This window comes from Myzus persicae, unplaced genomic scaffold (genome assembly GCF_001856785.1).
Source record: "Myzus persicae strain clone G006 unplaced genomic scaffold, MPER_G0061.0, whole genome shotgun sequence".
Classification (NCBI taxonomy): domain Eukaryota; kingdom Metazoa; phylum Arthropoda; class Insecta; order Hemiptera; family Aphididae; genus Myzus; species Myzus persicae.
Genome location: NW_019103670.1, coordinates 204,600 through 224,530, shown reverse-complemented (window position 1 = coordinate 224,530; position 19,931 = coordinate 204,600). Strand labels below are relative to the sequence as shown.

The 19,931-nt window shown below is 27.5% G+C and overlaps 1 protein-coding gene across 4 annotated transcripts in view; it reads left to right on the top strand.

The window, feature by feature from the left end:
* The first annotated feature begins 566 nt into the window (after positions 1-566).
* LOC111035008 (leucine-rich repeat and immunoglobulin-like domain-containing nogo receptor-interacting protein 3) overlaps positions 567-19,931 on the top strand; it is a 148,861-nt gene continuing 129,496 nt past the window's right edge. For 3 of the 4 annotated variants that reach the window (XM_022316481.1, XM_022316485.1, XM_022316480.1), the window contains exon 1: positions 567-915. The gene's annotated coding sequence lies outside the window, so the exon portion shown is untranslated. Of the gene's footprint in view, positions 916-9,199; positions 9,204-19,931 lie in introns of all 4 variants that reach the window. The other variant, XM_022316483.1, reaches the window with a different exon arrangement.

The following is a 19,931-nucleotide window of genomic DNA, read 5'->3' as shown; positions in this document are numbered from 1 at the left end:
GCACTCGTGGTGTTTTATACTCTTACATAATTCAAAGTATATAATTCATAGCAATAAATCAAACCAAATTCGAGATATTCGTACTCGGGTTTACGGTGATAATAATTATTCGTTATATTTATCTCGAAGAGTCTACAGTACATAACAGTCTTGTCCAGATACACCTAATACGACGTGTTTGTTGACGAAATGGAATCCGTATCGATGTGCACGACTCCCGCAGGCCGAATCCTCTACGAAATGTCGCGGATTCGTCTGAGTTTCGAATACCGCGCGAATTTCGTTTCGTCGGACAACACAATAATTAATATTATCGCTATCGCAGTCGGTTCGCATCGACATGCCGTATCGTTGTTTTCCGTGGGTACAAGATTATTTCGCCTAGAACACTGTATACGGTAAGTCGGACAAGCATCGAGCTGTCTACGCCAATAATATCGCAGGTCTCGGGTACAGCCCGAACGGCGTTGATATAGCGAAGCCTGGCGGCGAACGGCTGCCGCAAAGCCGCCGAACGAGGGGTTGAGTATTCGCGCCGGTTTTCCACCCCCGTAGTGTGATTTTTCGCCGGGTCCTCGCCAGTCAGCAACACTTCGCGCGCCGTTTTGTCTGACCGCCGCCGTCGACGAGAGTTATTTCCGATAATTGTTGACGACAGACAGAATACCTATAGTATACTTTTGGATTTTTCCATTTGAAAGCCATACCGACGGCGCATCGTCGAGTGTTTATACCCACGACGAGACGCAATACTCGAAACCTTCGACTTTCGATATTTTTTGTTTTTTTTTTTTTTTTTTGCACCCGACTCAGACGTGCGTGTGAAATCGTTTTGTGCATTTTTGTGGTTTTATTTTTCGTCGAACCTGACATTCATCAGAACAAACTGTTTCGACGGAAAAACCTGTGTTCGTCGTAAGTACCAATAAACAATGCGCAATTATTTCAAATTAGTTTTCAATATTCTTTGGAACGTTTCAATTGATAATTAGAATGTCTTATTTACACTGGAATAATGCGTTAATTATTACTTATATTGATGTTAGACAACAATAACATTTAATTATGAATAAAGCGAGGACATATTTTGTTTAAAACCAGAGCAGTTGGCTCAGTTGGCTGAGAAAATTATTATTTACATAATTAATAAAATTTGTACATTTTACGTCAGTTTACATACAATACGTGATGTAATAATTTCAATAAATACATATTATGTATAGTTGAACGAAAACAAACTTTAAATACTAACAAAATGACAATGTTTTGTTCTAAACTGAATATCATAAATAGTATATTAATTCAAAATACCATATCAAGTATATTTATCATTAATCAGTTGGTATTATTTAAAATTAGTAAAACTAATTAATTTAATAAATGGTTAGTAAGAAAATTATTCATTGGCAATCCCCTAAGAGATGACAATGTTAAATTCATAAAAAATGTGAATAGTTTTAAATCATATTTTTTGGTAATTTATTTTATTTTAAATCAATCTTTTTTTAGACACGATTGACAATGTAAAATTAATCGAACATACTCAAAATTAAAATTTTCTTTTGAGTGACATTGGTTCGATTTGTGACTAGATAAATATTATATATATATATTTATTGAGTTTTTATATTCGATAACTAGGATGTAGGTACTTAATAAAAGTAATGTCTTTAAAAACAAAATATATATTTCTTAGTATGTTCTAAATCTATGACTTGTCTAAAATTATACTCATATACATTGTACAGATATTTTATTTTTGAATTATCTTTTGAATTTTGTGACACTCTAAAAAACAATGGTCCTGATTCTAAATAGTCAAAAACATCATCATACCAAGAGTAAAACAATTATCTTCTTGTTTTGAATATTGAGAACAATAAAGTAAAGTAAATTACGTTTGTAAATTATTTATATTTAATACGTCAAATATTGTAACTTAACATAATATATTAGAGATCATTTTAAGTTATTATATTTTTTAATGCAATTTAAAAAAAAAATGTTTATTATTTCTTACAAAACAATGTCAATAAAAATATTAATTTTGTTTGTTTTTATCCGTTGAAAAGCTGTATTTTAGAGAACTAGTAAATAACTCGAAAGATTAATTAATTTCAGTATTAAAACTTGAGACTTCATTAAAGTTGTTATTGTACGATACACAATTTGTGTATAAATAACAAATTATTGGCTTATAATTATGTAACTAAAATTAATATTGGTCACGTTATTTAAATTGTATGCAGTCGAGAAAAAATAAATATTGGAGATTATATTTGGCTATGATAAAATGTATACAAATTTTTTTCCATAGCATTTAATTGCATTTTTGCGTAAATGAAAAGGATTTTAATTTTAACGCTGTACCTAAATAATTTAAATTCAATGTCTATAACATAGTTTTTTAGTTGTATTGTGAAGTAATTTTTAAATAGTTGCTCGCCATCTAATGCGAACCTACAAATTTTAGTTGAAAAAAAAAAATGGAATGTATGATGAGAGTTAATTCGTAGACATTGTAAGGACGAATGGCTTAAGTGCGTTAATGGTAGATGTAAGAAAAGAGAATTTGCAATAACAATTGCTGTAAAACCATCAATACATATTTTGAATTGTTAACGCTACGTCTAACGACGAAGTATGTGCAAGGTTGATAGCGGGAATTTTAATGGATGCGGCTACGATAGAAATATACTATTTTTGATTTGAGTGTTCAGATGATGGGATTGGTTGAGTGGAATTTCGTATAAACGGAAGTATGAGTTTATTTTTTTGCCCTTGTCCGAGTAGCTATGATTTGAGTTTTGATTTTTAAGTTAAGAGCGGTTTGTATAGTATACTCGTATTATTATAATACTTTTAGTTTACAGTGTGGTTTTTGGCCCGCACTCCTCATTTATTGCTGGGTTTTGACGTAATACTTTTAAAGAATCATAAAACGAAACGGATAATAATACAGTTTGAGAGTTTTATACAACATGAAGGATATAACCTGCTCTATACTGCTGGTCGTATAATAAACTATATTTTATAATAATATTTAATGAAAATAATGTCTACATTAATGAATACCACTTACATTTTTGGAATGTTTTCGATTAAAGTTTTTGTACGATTGTACCAACTTGAAATTCGCCTATGTAAATGTAATTTATTTTAGGTATTTAGTACACAAATAAATTAAACTTGGTTTATTTGAAAATTGAAAGCGTTCATATCCAAAACAAATATTATATATTTTCTTTTGGAGTGAAAAATTATAAATTACAGAAATCAAAACAAAAAAGTCTTGTTTGCAGATGTTTATAAATAAAATTATAGAATTCATGTTTATGGTTCATCATTTCAAGATCAAAATTGAATAGTACATAACTATAATAGTGACGTGACCTGCTGAAAAATAATATAATATTTTAAGTTAGACGCCCTCGCATAGGAACACTAAGTTTGACTAAAAAACCAAATACGTATAAAAGCATCATAAATTGTGATAATTCTATAGAAGATATGATAACATCAAGTTATTCAGACCCCTATTTATGTTTTTTAGATTTAAATGATACCAATGTACAGTATAATTGATTGAATATTGTTGAATATTATACGCCGTTCGTTTTGTCGGTTATAACGATGATTAAGCAGGTGGTCATGACAGTGGTGTATTTAACTTGTATATTTTATACTGATTAAATATAAGTCAGATGGAGAAAGATACATTTTCTATCAATTTAAATAGACAATTTTGGTCATCAACAGCTACAGTGTGTTATTGTACAACGTGTTGAATGATAATAGTTCTCATAAAAAATGGTCAATGGTTTAAGCAGTATGCAATATGCATGGCCGTAATGATTTATGAAGTGCCATCCATTCAATTTTTTTTTTAGTAAGTTATTTCATTAAATACTTTTGAATAGTATCATTTCCAGACTGTAAAAGAAATGATTTAGAATATAAAAGTAATAATATCGTCTTCAGATATTTAACATATTTAATGTTATTTGGGTACACCTACTGAAAATTATTAAAAAATTGATATTTTATTTTGGTTATTAATATACATTGATCGAAATATTTGATATTTTAACATAATTTAACCTTTCACTCACCACTTATTTGAACCCTTTTCGACCATAGTCAATGAAACGGATTTACTCATTTGATTACTGGTGCTCGTGCAAAGCGTATTGCTCATTATCCGTAGATCAAACTTAAAACAATAGATAACGGAACAAAAAGCAACACTAAGGCGTCCCTGATTACAGTGAAAATCAAAATCACAGTTCATATATAAATTTAAATAAACGGTTTTGAATAGTAGAAAACAATCAACTATAAAGAGATAACTAATTTTTAATGTTTAATTCCGTCATAAAAGTGAACATTGAATAATATTCAAGCGATTAGTTTAAATCATTTAATGCTATGGGCAGATTAAAATCATTAACGTTTTTGTCGTTATTCGATTAATAAAAAAAATAAACCTAGAACTCTGAAGAATTAGCGATAAATGTATTGGTTTAACATTGATATGTTTGTTGTTTTTGTTTGGGTCCGGTGACACTTTTTAGACCAGAAAAAATGAACTTAATTGCAACATCCATTTAATTTCGTATATTTTCTGGTAAAACATTTGATCGAGTTTGTACTTCTTAAAGATAAAAATTGTAACACTATTTTTTTTCCGAAAAATGCATTTTTATCAGAGAAACAAAACGTTATATTTCCATGGATGGATTTACGTATTTTTATTAATTTATAGTCCGTAGTTGCACGAATTAAGTTGGGTTAATGGGTATAAGATAATATTAATTTTACTTGACTCGTATATGACTGATTATATCTCTGGAGAGATGTTTTATAATTTTTTAATTATTATTCTCTATTAGAGAAATGCATAAATTGTGTACCTATTTAATATTTATAAATTCGTACAGAACTCACACGTGATAAGTACCAACAATGTTATTGCCAGCATTATAGGGAATACTGAATTTAGGTCATCTTTTGAATTGTGTCTGTGGGTATAATTATTTAAAATTGTATGACGTATTGGCATCTACTAAAGTTCAATTTGACGAACTTGAAAACTGATTAATTTTAATTAGTTAATTTTAATGGAACTTGCATCACTGTTGGGTTACATGAACTTTTATATTTTATATGCACAGACATTAAATTAATGTTTAAGTAATAAGTTATAATTCAACTAAATTACGAATTGGTAAGAAATGATTAGAAGTTACAGTTAGGCGTGTAAATTTTAAGTAAAATGTTTTGTTTAATATTCAATAACAACAATTAGGTATGTGAAGTGAAGTACACAATATTTCCAATATACTTACTCAATAACCAGTTGTTTCTAAACGGATGTGTATTTCTGTAACTTCCTTCCACTGTTTTTATTACATGAGATAAATGCTTTTGGTAAAATCCCTGAAAACATTTATGTATAGATATATAAATCACTCTGTAGTTTACAGACTACAAGCTGTTTTTTTGTGTTCCTAGTGTATTAAAAAATTTAATAATTTTTTAAAACATTTGTGCACATTTTTCATACACTATAAATAATTGGTGAACTGAAGTTTTTTTTATCATACTATTAATTAGATATGACCGGCTATGTTTTCACTCTTAGTTTGAGTTCTTTCGTGAATTATTTTTTAAAACATTAAAAAATTGTTTTTTGTTGTTTATTATTGTTTATGTTGTTTACTAATTTTTTTTTCCTCTGTAACTTTTGATTTTAAATATGTTTAAAAAATAAACATTTCGACTTATGTAATATTATATTAAGACTTAAGAGAGTTCACAAAATTTAGACAGTTTTTAAATTTGACAGATTTGATTGTTCATATCTTCTTCAATATATTTATTACAATAACAATATGTTATTGTTTTTTTAAAGTACATTTTCAAATAAGCTTGGTACACCTAGGCTTGTGTGCATATTTAAAAGCCTTGCAGTTACTAATAATTGGAGTCAATTATATGTAAATTATTTAATTCAAATATGAATTGTTACTATGTAATAAGCCAATATTCTAACATATCCTAAAGTATACAAATATCCATAAACACTCTGAAATAATATATTAAAATAAATTATTATGGACATTTATGGTATCTTTAGATAACCCATATTATTAGTTCATCATAGGAATTATATTTTTTAAACTAAGTAAAAATGTTTACCATCAAATTCTAGAGTGTATTGGAAATACACCAAATAACCAAACATTATGACGATCAAAAAAGTTGTTTGTATTATTTATAACTATTTCAATGTTGATTAACTTGTGTCCATTGCAGAATTGGAAATTCCGTAAAAGTGTATATTGGTTTTATTTAAACTATAATAGTTAAATTTAATAAGACAATTCAATTAATTTTTGAAATTAGATTAATGAAATCGATAAAATACATGATTCTGACATAATACATTGTAAAAAAAAAGTAAAAACCAGTATTGTTAACATAACGTAGTTAATAGTCACATTGTTAGCCGAACAAAGTGTCATTATTAATGATAAAACAAAAATTATAATAAGGTAATTGAAAATTGTATAATAAATTATTTTTACTTTACAAAAATGGAGCAATGGTTATGCAAATATATTTCAGGAGTGGTGTATATATCAGTTTAACACAAAAAGACAAAAAAATAATAATAGGTAGTTAATGTAAAAATAAATTATTCTTAAACAAAAAGCTTGATTTTTAAACATTTTATTTGTTCATTGGGTTTTAGTATAAACTGAGTATTTTTTTCTATTCAACTTTTGGGTCAAAGCAAATAAAATAAAAAAAAAATAATTTATTAAAACTTTTTACTGTTTTACTATAGTATTTTGTGATAATCTGAAATCAAAAGAATAATACGTTTGGCAAACAATTTAAAAACATCTTGTATTTTGCATAAACGTTTTCTTAATAAGTTTCAAAGAAAATTTGAGAGGAAATGAATCATTGTGGCCATATACTGAACGATGTCTAAAATGTATTATTTTCCAAGTCGTAAACATTAATTATACCAAGATTGCTCCGGAACAGTCATTATAAAATATAATTTATTGCCAAACCGATTCATTAGGGTGTTTAATTGCTTCACTGAAAACGAGATGACAGCTGACCAAAAATCAATTTTTTAATGAGGTTTAAACGTATTTTTACTACGCAAAGTAATTTTAGACTTCTTACACGGATATTAATAAGAGAGAACTTTGATATTCCATTGAAAAGTGCAACCTAACATTTCATAGAAATACTGAAATAATATCAACAATTCAAAACTTTGAAACTTGTTATGATTAAACATGATATACAAATGCATACCAAAAGTCCTCTGTAAACGATTCGACGAATTAAATCTTACGCTTGTATATTTTATAGCGTGTAAATATACGAGTAACGGTTAAAATCGTATTTAATCAAATATTTTTAATGATGGTAAGATGAATAAAAATATATTATTATGGTCCGTCATCCCAACTAAAGTATTATGCTGTAAAGCATTATGCAAACATAAAAATCATATTTATTTAATATAATAAATTAAGTTCCAATAAAACATTTGATATTATGATGGTATAAAAATAATTCCTCAGTGTCAAGGGGTCGGGTGTGTTTGTTTGATATTGTTTTGATTTAAAAATTACTCAACACCAAAGCATTACATAACACCATGCGAAACCTTACGATGTCGAATAAGAATTAAAATTAGTATTACACAGAATGTTTAATGTGTATTTTATTGAAATATTTAAAGGTCTCAAGTAACATGACAAATAGGTAGCTACCCATACAGTTCAGTAGTTGTGTCGATGACGCATTTTCAGATTGATTTTGTAACGATATTTATATTCAATATCACGTCACTATAATAATATTATTCATAAGCGGGGGAAAAAAGTGTTAAGATAATATTATGAAATTTTCTGATCCTTAAATTGGTTTAAATTTAAATTAGTTATTATATTGGTTTCTATAAATAAACGTCTCATTACTTTTGTCAATTTACCAAATTAGTGTCATTCAAAAAACGTCTACATTGCACCAACTATCTATCTTATCTTTATTATTATACTCTTCTGTGTCACTCGAGGCAAACTTTTATTCTATGTTTCAAAACGATTACTTAGCCGACGAAACCCACCTTTGCCGAGTGCGTTTCATAAAAGTAACAAACTTTTTTTTATTACAACCCCGAGTATAAAAAACGAAACACTTCGTAAAAAAAAATAAAACCTTGATGCTCGTTGGAATATAGTGAATAACCTTTGACCATGGCCATATCACGAATATACTTGTGTTCAGCCAATCAGACGAAAATGACAAATATTTCTATACGTATGAATTTCAAAGCAATACTTGACAAAAAAAAAAAACCTTAAAAATTGTTCAATACATTTTTCACATATTATTTAGCAATATCATTGTAAAAATATTAAATTTCTACTCTGAATCACAAAATGTATTATACGGGAGAAGTTGTGTTTTTTTCTTTTAACACGTTTCTTGAATACCCCTTTTTTGGCCGTACAAAGCTTGAAAAAAATCCGTACAGTACTTTTATAATAGATTGAAAAATGTATAAGGATTGTACTCACCTAATTTAGAAAAGTTATTTTTCAAGTTATCTAGGGAATTGCGATAAAACAGACACAAACAGTGAAGAAATATGAAATTAAGCAACTATTTTTAACAGGATGTTAAGCCTAGATTTACTCAGAATTTTTGTAAAATAACAAAATACATTTTTCATTATTTTTGATAGTAAGTGAAAAGCCATTAAATTAAATTACCCAATTATTGTAAGTTAAATGATATTTCATTAAAAATGTTTACAATTATATTTTAATATTATTATATGGATGCAATTGGTAATATTTATCTTCTCTACTGTAACATAATATTAGTATATATACAATTGTTTACAGTGTTTATACAGGCATACTGACAAATATTGTGTACCACAAATGTTTGTCTCCATGCTTGTCTACCAATTATATACACTCTTCAACATGCCTACACTTTCACATTAACGTCATATCTATTTAAATACGTAATTAAAATAAGTAATTCAAAAATAAAAATATTTAAATTAAACAGATCTTGACAAAAATAGATTTATAAGAAATAAATATTTTTGTTCTACAAGTGAATCCAAAGTATATATGAATTATAAAATCAGCAAGGTTAAAATTATAAAGTTTTTTTAAAAATTTTATTTTTATATTAGCATCCAGATTTAATCATAATTTGATTATTAAATTAATTTTTACATCTAAATGTATCCACGAGTTTGAGGTACATAATAGTATAATATAATATCACCTTTCAAAAATGATTTTTAATACAAAGAAAATACCTACCCAAGTATAATTAATGTAAGAATATACAATATTATTTTTCAAATGCAAAAAATAAGAGACAAAATCCAAAAAAATAGCACATAGCAGTCATGTGAAATTCTAGATTATGATTTGAACTTGAAGTCCTAAAATTACCTACCCAAGTATGTTGAGATTAAATCGATGGGCTAGTATTATCGTCCTTCGGCCTTTGTCAACTCTTCGCCTTTAACAATATTGTTTTAAATCTAATCAAAGGCCGTATTTTCAAGTATACCCATTCCTTATTTATCCTGTGCTTTTTTCCACTGATATTTCTAGCATACTAACTTGAAAAATAAATAAGCACATTCACATTTTAAGCTTCTTAATCAATGGTATTATATAATTATTTATTTAACGGATCTAAACCAAAATTTTCATTTCTTTGAAGTGTAATAATGTTAAGTGAAAAATGAGGATTAAAGAATAATCGAATAATTTATACAAGTTTTTCCAAGGTCCAAGGACAATTTATTTAAGGAGCAATATAAGAATTGTGATCTGAATTCAAATTTAAAGTATTTTTTTGATATTTTTGCACTGAAATTAAATTCTGTTTTTAATTATTTTAACAGTTAACTGTTATACTGTTGCTCAAATTGATATATATATATATATAATTTAGTTATGAATATTTAAATTATTATTTAAAATTTAACAACTTAATTTAGAGATTGATTTTTATTTTTATTTTATAATTAATTATAAAACAAAACAGTATAAGATTTAGTGGTTTTACTTATCTTACAAAAAACAGTATTTTTAGCTTTTGGCAATTGAAAACTACAAAACAAATAAGAAAAATTATTTGAAAATTGAAGTCATTTTCAACTACCTATTGAAGTTCTCTAAATTCCTAAAATACATTGTTGTTGTGCTAGATTTGTATGAAAAAAGCCAACTATTTTGTAAGTTCTATCATAAAATTGTATTATTTTATTGGAGTTTACGTTATAGGAACACTAAATACAAAGGACATAGGTTATACTGGACTCTTGCTATTTTCCGCCGTAAAGAAATTTCCGCCATACAGGATGACCGTTAAAGGGAAATCTTACAGGTCATAATATATTATTATAAACTGGTATTTGTAATAAAATTTACTATCTAATTTTTTTTTTAAATGTCATCCACACGATTGTTCCCAATACACATAAATGATTTATTTTATGAAATTGGTGTTTTAATTTTTTAACAGGCCGATTTCCTATTATAAGCACTCTTCTACTCGACATTTTTCCTCTGCAAGGAGAATCTATGACTCATAAATATTATGTTTTTGTTAAGAAATAACCATGACAACAAATAATAGTATGGAATTTGGCCTCAGAGGTTAGAAAAAATCTGTGTATGGACCAAAAACATGTTTATGTTAAAAAAATGTTTTTCGACTATCTATATGACTTTTATTTTTTTATTCATAGAGTTGCCGCATGCCGTTCTTGAACATTTTCAATGTTCCGAGGACATTGTTTATGAAAGAAATCAATAAAATAATAATTGTAGGCATTTTGTTGTTATAATTGATTTTGTATATAATGCAATTTATTTGTTTAGTTTTATAATAATTCAAAATATTAGTGTAATTGTATGGTAATATTTAATGTCATTCACAGCCACTCTTTTTCATTTTACTATTATACCTAAATAAAGTCATTTTTAAAATGATTTATTTAATCGTGAGATTGTTTTAATGTTTTTCGATAAATATTTCCCTGTGCGCACTAATTATAGTGATAAATGAGAATGCTCGATAAAGTCGTCGAGTATATTAAAATACAATAATGTTTGGAATATTCGATTACAATGTGCACATTGTTGACGTACGTAACATATTTGTGTAATTAAGTTTTGAAATTAAATCTAGGTACTTAGCTATATTTTTATTACATATATAGGTTACTATAATATTATATTATTTTAAATCTAATGAATAATTTCAAGATATTATTTTTCAAGACAATTTCGGTAATCATTTGGCTGCGAAAAAATGAAAACTATTAGTCTTTTCTCTTCTCATTAACACGTTTGCGCCTATATACTTCATAAAGAACAATACACCTGTCACCTGAAGAGTAATGCTATAGAATACATTTATATGAGAGTTGAAACCTTGTCACTTGAACCTTGATGTGCTGATAGTGTTTAATATTTTATGAAAACTGTGAGGGAAATTGCACGCGTCTAGTAAACCTGTTTTTTAAACAACATTTCTTTATGGAAATATCATGAGCTTTATATATATTTTTCCAGCAGGTAATTAATATTGAGTATAATAATAGGAAATTATTGGTGATTTGAAGTGAAAATTAACCGAATTATAAAAAAACGGTTTAATGATCTGCAAAATATACTATCATAATATTCATAACTTTTAGTATCTAACAGTATACTTAGATCTACGACTTAAAATTGGCGATGCACACTATATATTTATTAAACAAATTTTTATTTAAAAAAAAAAAAAAATATGAAATGTATTTTGTCAGTTTTGAGTTTGGTATAACTAGACATTCAGAATATAAAAATATAATAATATTATAATTATTTACATAATTCATTTTATTTAATGGCTTAATTATTAATTCTCCAAGTAATTTCTCGACTTTTGATAAAAGGTGTTTCTTATGAATATTTTATAATATGTTACGTACGCGTATTTTTAGTTCAGAGAGTAGAATTTGTTAAATGTAAAATACAAGTACTTTATGATACAAAGTAACTTGAAGCATATTATAACAGCTACTACGTTGTACACTTGTACTTGAAACCGAAAATCTCAGAATATTGCATTAGTTAGTAAGATATCAATAATTAAAGCTCCCAGAATAATTTCAAAAAAGACTTCAAATGAAATATATTCTTTGTAGCGTAATACAATTTGTTGTACTTCCAATAAAACATAATATCGAAACTATAGCAATCGTCAATGACGTTTTTCACTCTGATTATGACAATTTGTACTAAAAAATATTGCGTTGGAATATTGCACAGCTTGAAATGCGTGCTCATGAATATTATTGATTTCTCTCACTGAATCTATTGGTTTTATAATCTGTGTATTCAATAAATTAATACAACTTTATATAAATTAAATGAAATGGTTAAGTGTTGAATTAATTTTTATTTTCATTGATAAAATGTCAGTGTCCTGGTTAATAACCGGAAAAGCTACTGTTAGTACTATTGAAATAAATTCAACAATATTGAAAGTACAGTCACAATATTTCTATACTTGGTTTAAGCGTTTGTAGTTAAAATTTCGAGGAAATTAGTTTTCCATAAAATTCTCACATAAAATATCGATTATTCCTCAAATGATCTTGGTTATATAGTTGTGATTAAAAAAAGGTAGATACCGCTATGCTGTAAGGTAGGTTAAAAGTGGGCCACTGTCATAGACGGTATTAAATTTGAATTCAATAATATAATATCATTGTATACGAAAACGATTCTGTGCGGAGATCGACAATAATTAAAAAGAAATTAATACAAATTTAGATTATGAATAAGAAATGTTGTTATGCCTATAAATTGCTCGAAAAAATTCAAAATAAATTGAATAGTAATAAAAACATCCGATGAAAATGTAAAGTAGCTTTCTAGTTTATTCAGTTTAGTTAAGGTAAAAAACTAAATAGATTTCGTTGAATTGTGGTTATGCATATAAACCCCGCTTGTCCTTATTTTCATTTTTTATTTTTCCCAAAGCTTTTTAAAACTCCTGAGAATTATCCATTTTGACTTCTCGAAAGTACCAAATAGAATGTATAATAGCTTAGTTATAATATTATCGTTTATGATGGCTGTCCGATGAAATATTATGTCATTTCCGAATTATAATTTCTTGTGTTTTGTAAAACAAAAATGGTATATTGCTTTTATATTATTGTATTACTATAAAATGCAATTAAAAAAAATGTTCGATTATTTCTTAGAACAATTTCGAGTGTTTTAGGGTGTTAAAAATAGGTTTAAAGTGTACAAATCTGTCGTTTTTGTCAAAGAGTTAATAAATCATGTTTATTTCTTCCGAAAAGGTTTGTGCTTCTCTCGGTAGATCACGGCCTCAGGTAATTGGATTTCGCGACGTCGAAAGATGGATTGGAGTAAAACGAACTGCCTCCAGCTTTTGTTTTTGCTCAATGTGGGTGACAAAAAAAAAAAAAAAAATTATGAAATCGGATATGAGATCGCATATTTCTTTTTTTGTACTTTTTGTGCAAAGTAGACAATCTCGTAACGTAACTACGTGCGATGTTTTACTAACATTGAATGCACGGGTATTCAGCACACGGTGATAATAATAATATATTATTTAACTATCACTCACTGTGGTAATATTCTTTTGTCAAAGGATAGAGAAGGCATTTTTTTTTTTTATTATTATTTTAATTTCTCATTCACTTTTGTCGTTTTAATTTATAGCTATACCGCGACGAATAATATTGCATTTGTCAGCTTTCAATTTCATCTGAAAAACACATAAATCGCGGAGAGTGCATAACAAATGGCCATAGTTGTTCGTTTGTTAACTGTTTTTTTTTTCTGTTGGAATATTGAGCGATGAATTTTACCACGTAGTCAAGAGTTAAATTTCTTGAATATTTATTAATGTTAATATTGATAAAAATAAATTATAAAATGATTTGAAAAAAAAAAACACTTTTATTTTTATTTACAACGAAAATTATAAATCTATTTAGAACACAATATAGGTAAACGTAATACGTACCTATATTATAGGTAATAAATGGTTTTTAATTTCCGATTTTCTATGTTCTCGACATTGTTTATTTTTCTTACTACCATAAAATATTGCTGGAATTTTGAGTGTTTAGCATTTTAGTCCATACCTACGTGTCAGTAGTGATAATAGAAATGACGAAAATATGCCGTTGACGACAAAAGTAACTGACAGTTGCCCCGTTCTTTATACAATGGTTTTAAAATCAACCCGTAGCAGTGTATGTAACACGAGCACATCATCTCCGCAAGGACTCGTGTTATTTTTTTCATCGAGTATTTTTTAGATTTTTTCGGCGTCTCTTGGGTATTAATATAATAGGAAATAGGAGCTCAGATAATGCGAGCACAAAGTGCCCGCACGTAAATGTGGACTCGTACCTACTGAGAATAAGACCATGCGGCGCCGGCTATTGTCATAAGAGGTGAGGGTTCGTTTAAAACTTTCTAATTGCGGATGTTTAGAGGTGATGTATTGCGAACGATACGCCCAAGTCGTTAATAATAACGTGCCATCTCCCCCCCCCCTTCACCCTTCGACCATTGTGTGATAAATTGGTAAAGCACGGCCAACTTATATAAAAGCAAGAAGAACGCGGATAAGTTACTTTTTATTTTATTATTTTAATATTATATGTTTTTCTTTGAAGATACTTATAAAACAACTGTTTTAGCGTAATTAGCAAACTTCACGATGATAAAATGTTGCACACTTTTTTTTCTACAATATTACATGAAACTTGTAATGAACCTTATATTTTTTTTTGGATAAAAATACAATTTTTTAAACTATCCTTTTGATCTGGATATTTATAATTATTATACTTCATAATACATCATAACACTTCATTTCACCTACAGATTCTTAACCCCCTCCCCCGTTGCACTGTTTTATAAAAACAATAAAAATTGTTTTTTCTTGTTACTTTCGCTTAGCTCTTTTACGATATTCTCATTTTTCAAAATCTTCGCACACCCTGCAACTTTTAGAATAAAAAAATGCAATCTTCCAAACAATCTCAACAAACTAAAATCGGTCAATCCTTTTACACTGCACATTCAAATTTGTGGTTGTCATATTTCAAATATAAATATAAATACCAATCCTTATCACCAAAATGCACACAGAATGGACATCGGTGGTTTTCGAATACAACCTGTAACTTAACATAAATCGTACAATTTCACTACATTTACTTAAAATCGTCAGAGGAGTAAATGTCATATGCCTATGCTATATAATAGATTAAGTCGACCAATCAATAGCATCATTTCAGTTTTTAATGAGAACGAGAAAACGTTTTGACCAGACCATGCAACTGAAAAAAAATCGTTCGTTTCGCACACAACCTACTTTTTATTTCAATACGGTTTCCATCTCATAGGACTTTTATTGTAGTAGAAGAAATTGTCTAACCTCATTGAAAAAAAGAATGATGGCAGCCATATAACTACGGAACCTACGGTGGTGGTGGAATTTTAGATTTTTCAAGAAAGGTAAAATTATTAAATTACCTAGGGACAATATTAACCCAGCTGCTAAAACGTCAATGAAAAATATTAAATACTATATCAGTGTTTTTTTTATTAATATTTTATAAAGCGTCTATAGAGTATGAAAAAACTCAAAATAGTAATTTTATAATTAAAATTATTTGGGATTATAATATTATTGATGTCGTACATGCCCGCATATAAATCTTTGTAAAATATGTGAAGCGACCTATAATATAAAATCCACGTTTTATTGTCGGTCGACAGAAAAAAAATACTAAACAATAACATAGCCTACACTGTTTAAAAATACATTGCACATTCAAGTATTATATTACAATACGTTTATAATATCTTTTCCACGGCTATGAGTATATATTTGAAGACAAAACTATAAATATTAATTATTATCATGACAATCATTGGTGTAGGTGTCTAAACAATATTATATTTCGTAAGAATAGTTGCTTAATACTTTTAAAATCAGACAAGTGCAAATACGAAAAAGACTACTTATTATTTAAATCTGCATCAAGTAACTCAAATTATACCCAACTACCAAGCATTCCAGCTGTGTACTGGGAAATAATTTATTACCTAAAAGATAAGAAAGCAGAATTTTACACTTATCAACTGTCAGTAGAGAATTCCATTTGCGTAGTCATAAGAAACGTCCACCTAACTACTACCAAAGTCAAAATCAAAGCAGCAATAACAGAAATCGGCTTCTCTGTTCACAACGTTACAAATATTTTACATAAAACCTCAAAAATAAATTTCTTCTGTATGTTCTTTGTTGACTTAGAATCAACAACAACGTTTTTAGTGTTCACAATAACCTAAACACGAAAGTCAAAATTGAAGAACCCTAGAAACGATGATTGACGAGACCTCGTCCCATGCACTAACTGTCAAGATAACGACCACTCCAAATTTTACTGCTCATACCCTACAAGGTGTGTCCGATGCAGCTCCTCACGACATTCCTCATCGACGTATTCAAAATCTTGTGATTCATCTGCAAAATACGAGGTATGTGGTGATGACCATAGATAGCGATGTCATATAATACATTGTAAAGACTTACAAAAACTCAACTGACCATACAGGACTACAAATCAAAAGCTTCTAACCCCATCGGACATATTCCATAATCACCACCACGAACATTCAAATCCCCTCGTCTCAAACCTCTACTTACTCTCTCACACCGGAAACCCCCAGAGAAGATTAAAACCACAATGACCTCAGAATGGTCTTCACTAAGCTAACCATTATTCAAATAAGTTATAAATTACATCACGACACTTCTATAACTCTCATATAAGTTTTCAATTGCTTTCTATTATTGTGACTTTTTTCCCTTTTTTTAATCTCAAAATAAAGTATGTAAGTGGTATCGATGGATACCACCTTTATCCACGCTCCACTATTCAACTACACCATCAAAACATCCTATTGCAACACTATTATATTGTAGAATAAATCGCTGTAAAATAAAAATAAAAATAATGATCATTATCTAAGTTTTCCAATCAAGATGCATTTGTCTAATAAGGCTAATATAGTTATATAGGGTGGTGGTGTCAAAAGATTGGTTATAATCATTTTTATCCTAGTCACTTGCAGTCCATTAAATGTAATTACATCGTTAGCGAAAACGTTGCAAATGTTCAAATAATATATAGTAAGCTTTGGGTAAGTAATGTGTAACCGGGTAAAATGTTGTTTTTCAATACATTTCAAAACGATTAATAACACAATTGAACTATATGAATTGTAACCATTATTTTATTAATTCATTCAAAATAATTGTATTATAGATAGATTTACTACAAAATGTAGAAAATTAGTGTTGGTGTGAGTATGAGCATACATTTGAATGACATACGTTAATCATTACAGATAAACATTCTGCTTCCGGTTTGATTTACAAAAAAAAAAAATAGTTAAGATTTTGTTGAAAAAAAAACACTATATACGCTTATAAGTAATGTTTATTGAATATAATACTGATATTTAACAGACCTTATTTAACGTTTTTAACCTTTCATCTAAAATCTAATTATAGATACACAATAATTTTAGATTATTATTTATCATCGATATACTTGTCCAATTTACAATTGATATATTATGTTTCTTTACGTTCTATATTATAATATTTAAAGACAATCAAGAAAAATAAATATAAAACGTCCAATAACGTACTTAAGTTTATTAAATTTATAAGACATAAATTATTTACCAACAAACTCAAAAAATAATGCCACCATTATTATTGAAATAAGTTTCATAAAATAGCCCTTTTGGTAGGTATCTTTTAGTGCTCTCCTGAAAAAAGTTTTATGTATAATGGTTATACTTTAGACCTTAAATGTTATGGATTTTTATATTTTATTAATTCGGGCTTTTTACATTTTTAGGTAGAATATGGATATATTATGGTCTTATCTCATATCAATTTTCTGGAAAAATGTATAAAATCACACAAGTGGTATGTTAAAATATCATTACAAAAATGTATTCTATAACTTTAGAAAATTCTTCCCAGATACTTGTCATGTTTACTATAGCACAAATGAGTGTGATTCACTTATGGAATGATCTGCTTAGAATACGAAAGTCCATCTATGTCAAATTTATAAAAGTTCAAAGTTATTTATATATTTTGTATTTGTTAGAACTCTTTTTAATTTAAGATTATTATATTATTTCAGAATGAGATGAATCATATAAGTAATTTCAAAAATTGCATGGTATAAAAATTAACAATTGTTGGTAGTTTTTTTTTTGGTCATTAATAAAATTTAATATATAGGTATTTTTACTTAAATAAAAAAAATTGTAACTATGTAAGTAAGATAATATTATATACTTGAAAAAACATAATTTTAGGTATTAAAAAGTTAATTTAATAAAAAAAACCATATTATATCTTCTCTGAAGTTATAATTATTATCATTGGGAACATAGATTTAATAATTGTCTCAATTTTTTCAAGCGATACATGCAAGCAGTTTTTACCATATTTATCTTACATTCTATCTGTTTATGTCACTAAAACGTCAGAAATTAAAAACATTTAGTGCCTTGTAAAAATGCTTGTGTTGACTGAAAATACAACAAAATGTAATCCATACTGCTAATACCAATTCAACTAATTGTACGAATTCTGTGTTTTAATTAGCAACTTTACTAAATATTAATTTGGAAAGAAACACTTAAGAAGTTTCCACTTAAATCGATTTGAATATCTGTAATCTAAAGCTTTTAATATTTGTATGAACTTCAAGCAAGTTTGCCAGTAGCTACTAATAAAAACAAACAATTTTGTTTATTTAAAAACGTGTGCTTAACGTGCATATTTAAAATGCTTGAATAAATACTATGACTCACAATAATTGCATACTTAGTTAGTGGTTTATTAAAAAATGTAAAATATTTCTGACGGATGAACAGACCATATACTCGTATTATGGTGAATGAAAGAACAGTTATACATTGTAGTACCTAATTGTGTATTATATTATTTACTAAGAATTAATTATTTTCCCTGTTCCTACCCAATATATTGTTTAAATTTTAGTGACTAAAAAATTGTATACAAGGTAAAATATGGTGAAAGAGTCTAAAAAAAGAGAAACTTTGACATTTAAAAAAATAATTATTCTGAGTTTCAGTACAAAGGAATGCACTAGGTAATCATAGATATAATTTGTAAATACATTTTTCCACACCTATTTTTCGTGATAATGATTAATAATTTAGAATTTTAAGATATTCAATGTGTGTACAAGATTAAATGATTAATCACATTATTTAAAATATGATGCTAATCTTTAGTTATAAATTAGTTTTATGAGCTCTTAAAGTTTTAAAAACGTTCAATAAAATATACCGAAGTAAAACGAAGTAAGTATAGGTCACTCCAAATCGTTTTCAGGTACAACACTTTATCTATAATTTAAAATTTAAAATTTCTAGTATAAAATACTGGAATGCCACAGTTTGAGCGAAGTCAGACGAGTGAGTACTTATATACACATACTTCAGTTGTGCACGAAATCTTGTCACCGTATCTTGTCCGAATTTTGTTTTCATTATTAATCATATTTATACATTATTATATACACTTTTTTCGTAGACGACACTCGAGGGAGAGTATATGTCTTTATATTTCTCTCAGAAGAAAACTTTAAACACTGAGTTTATGACTACTTAATTTGGTGTTGTTAGTGCTCAGGGGTGTGTTATTCTACATTTTAAAGTGATCAATCACTATAAACT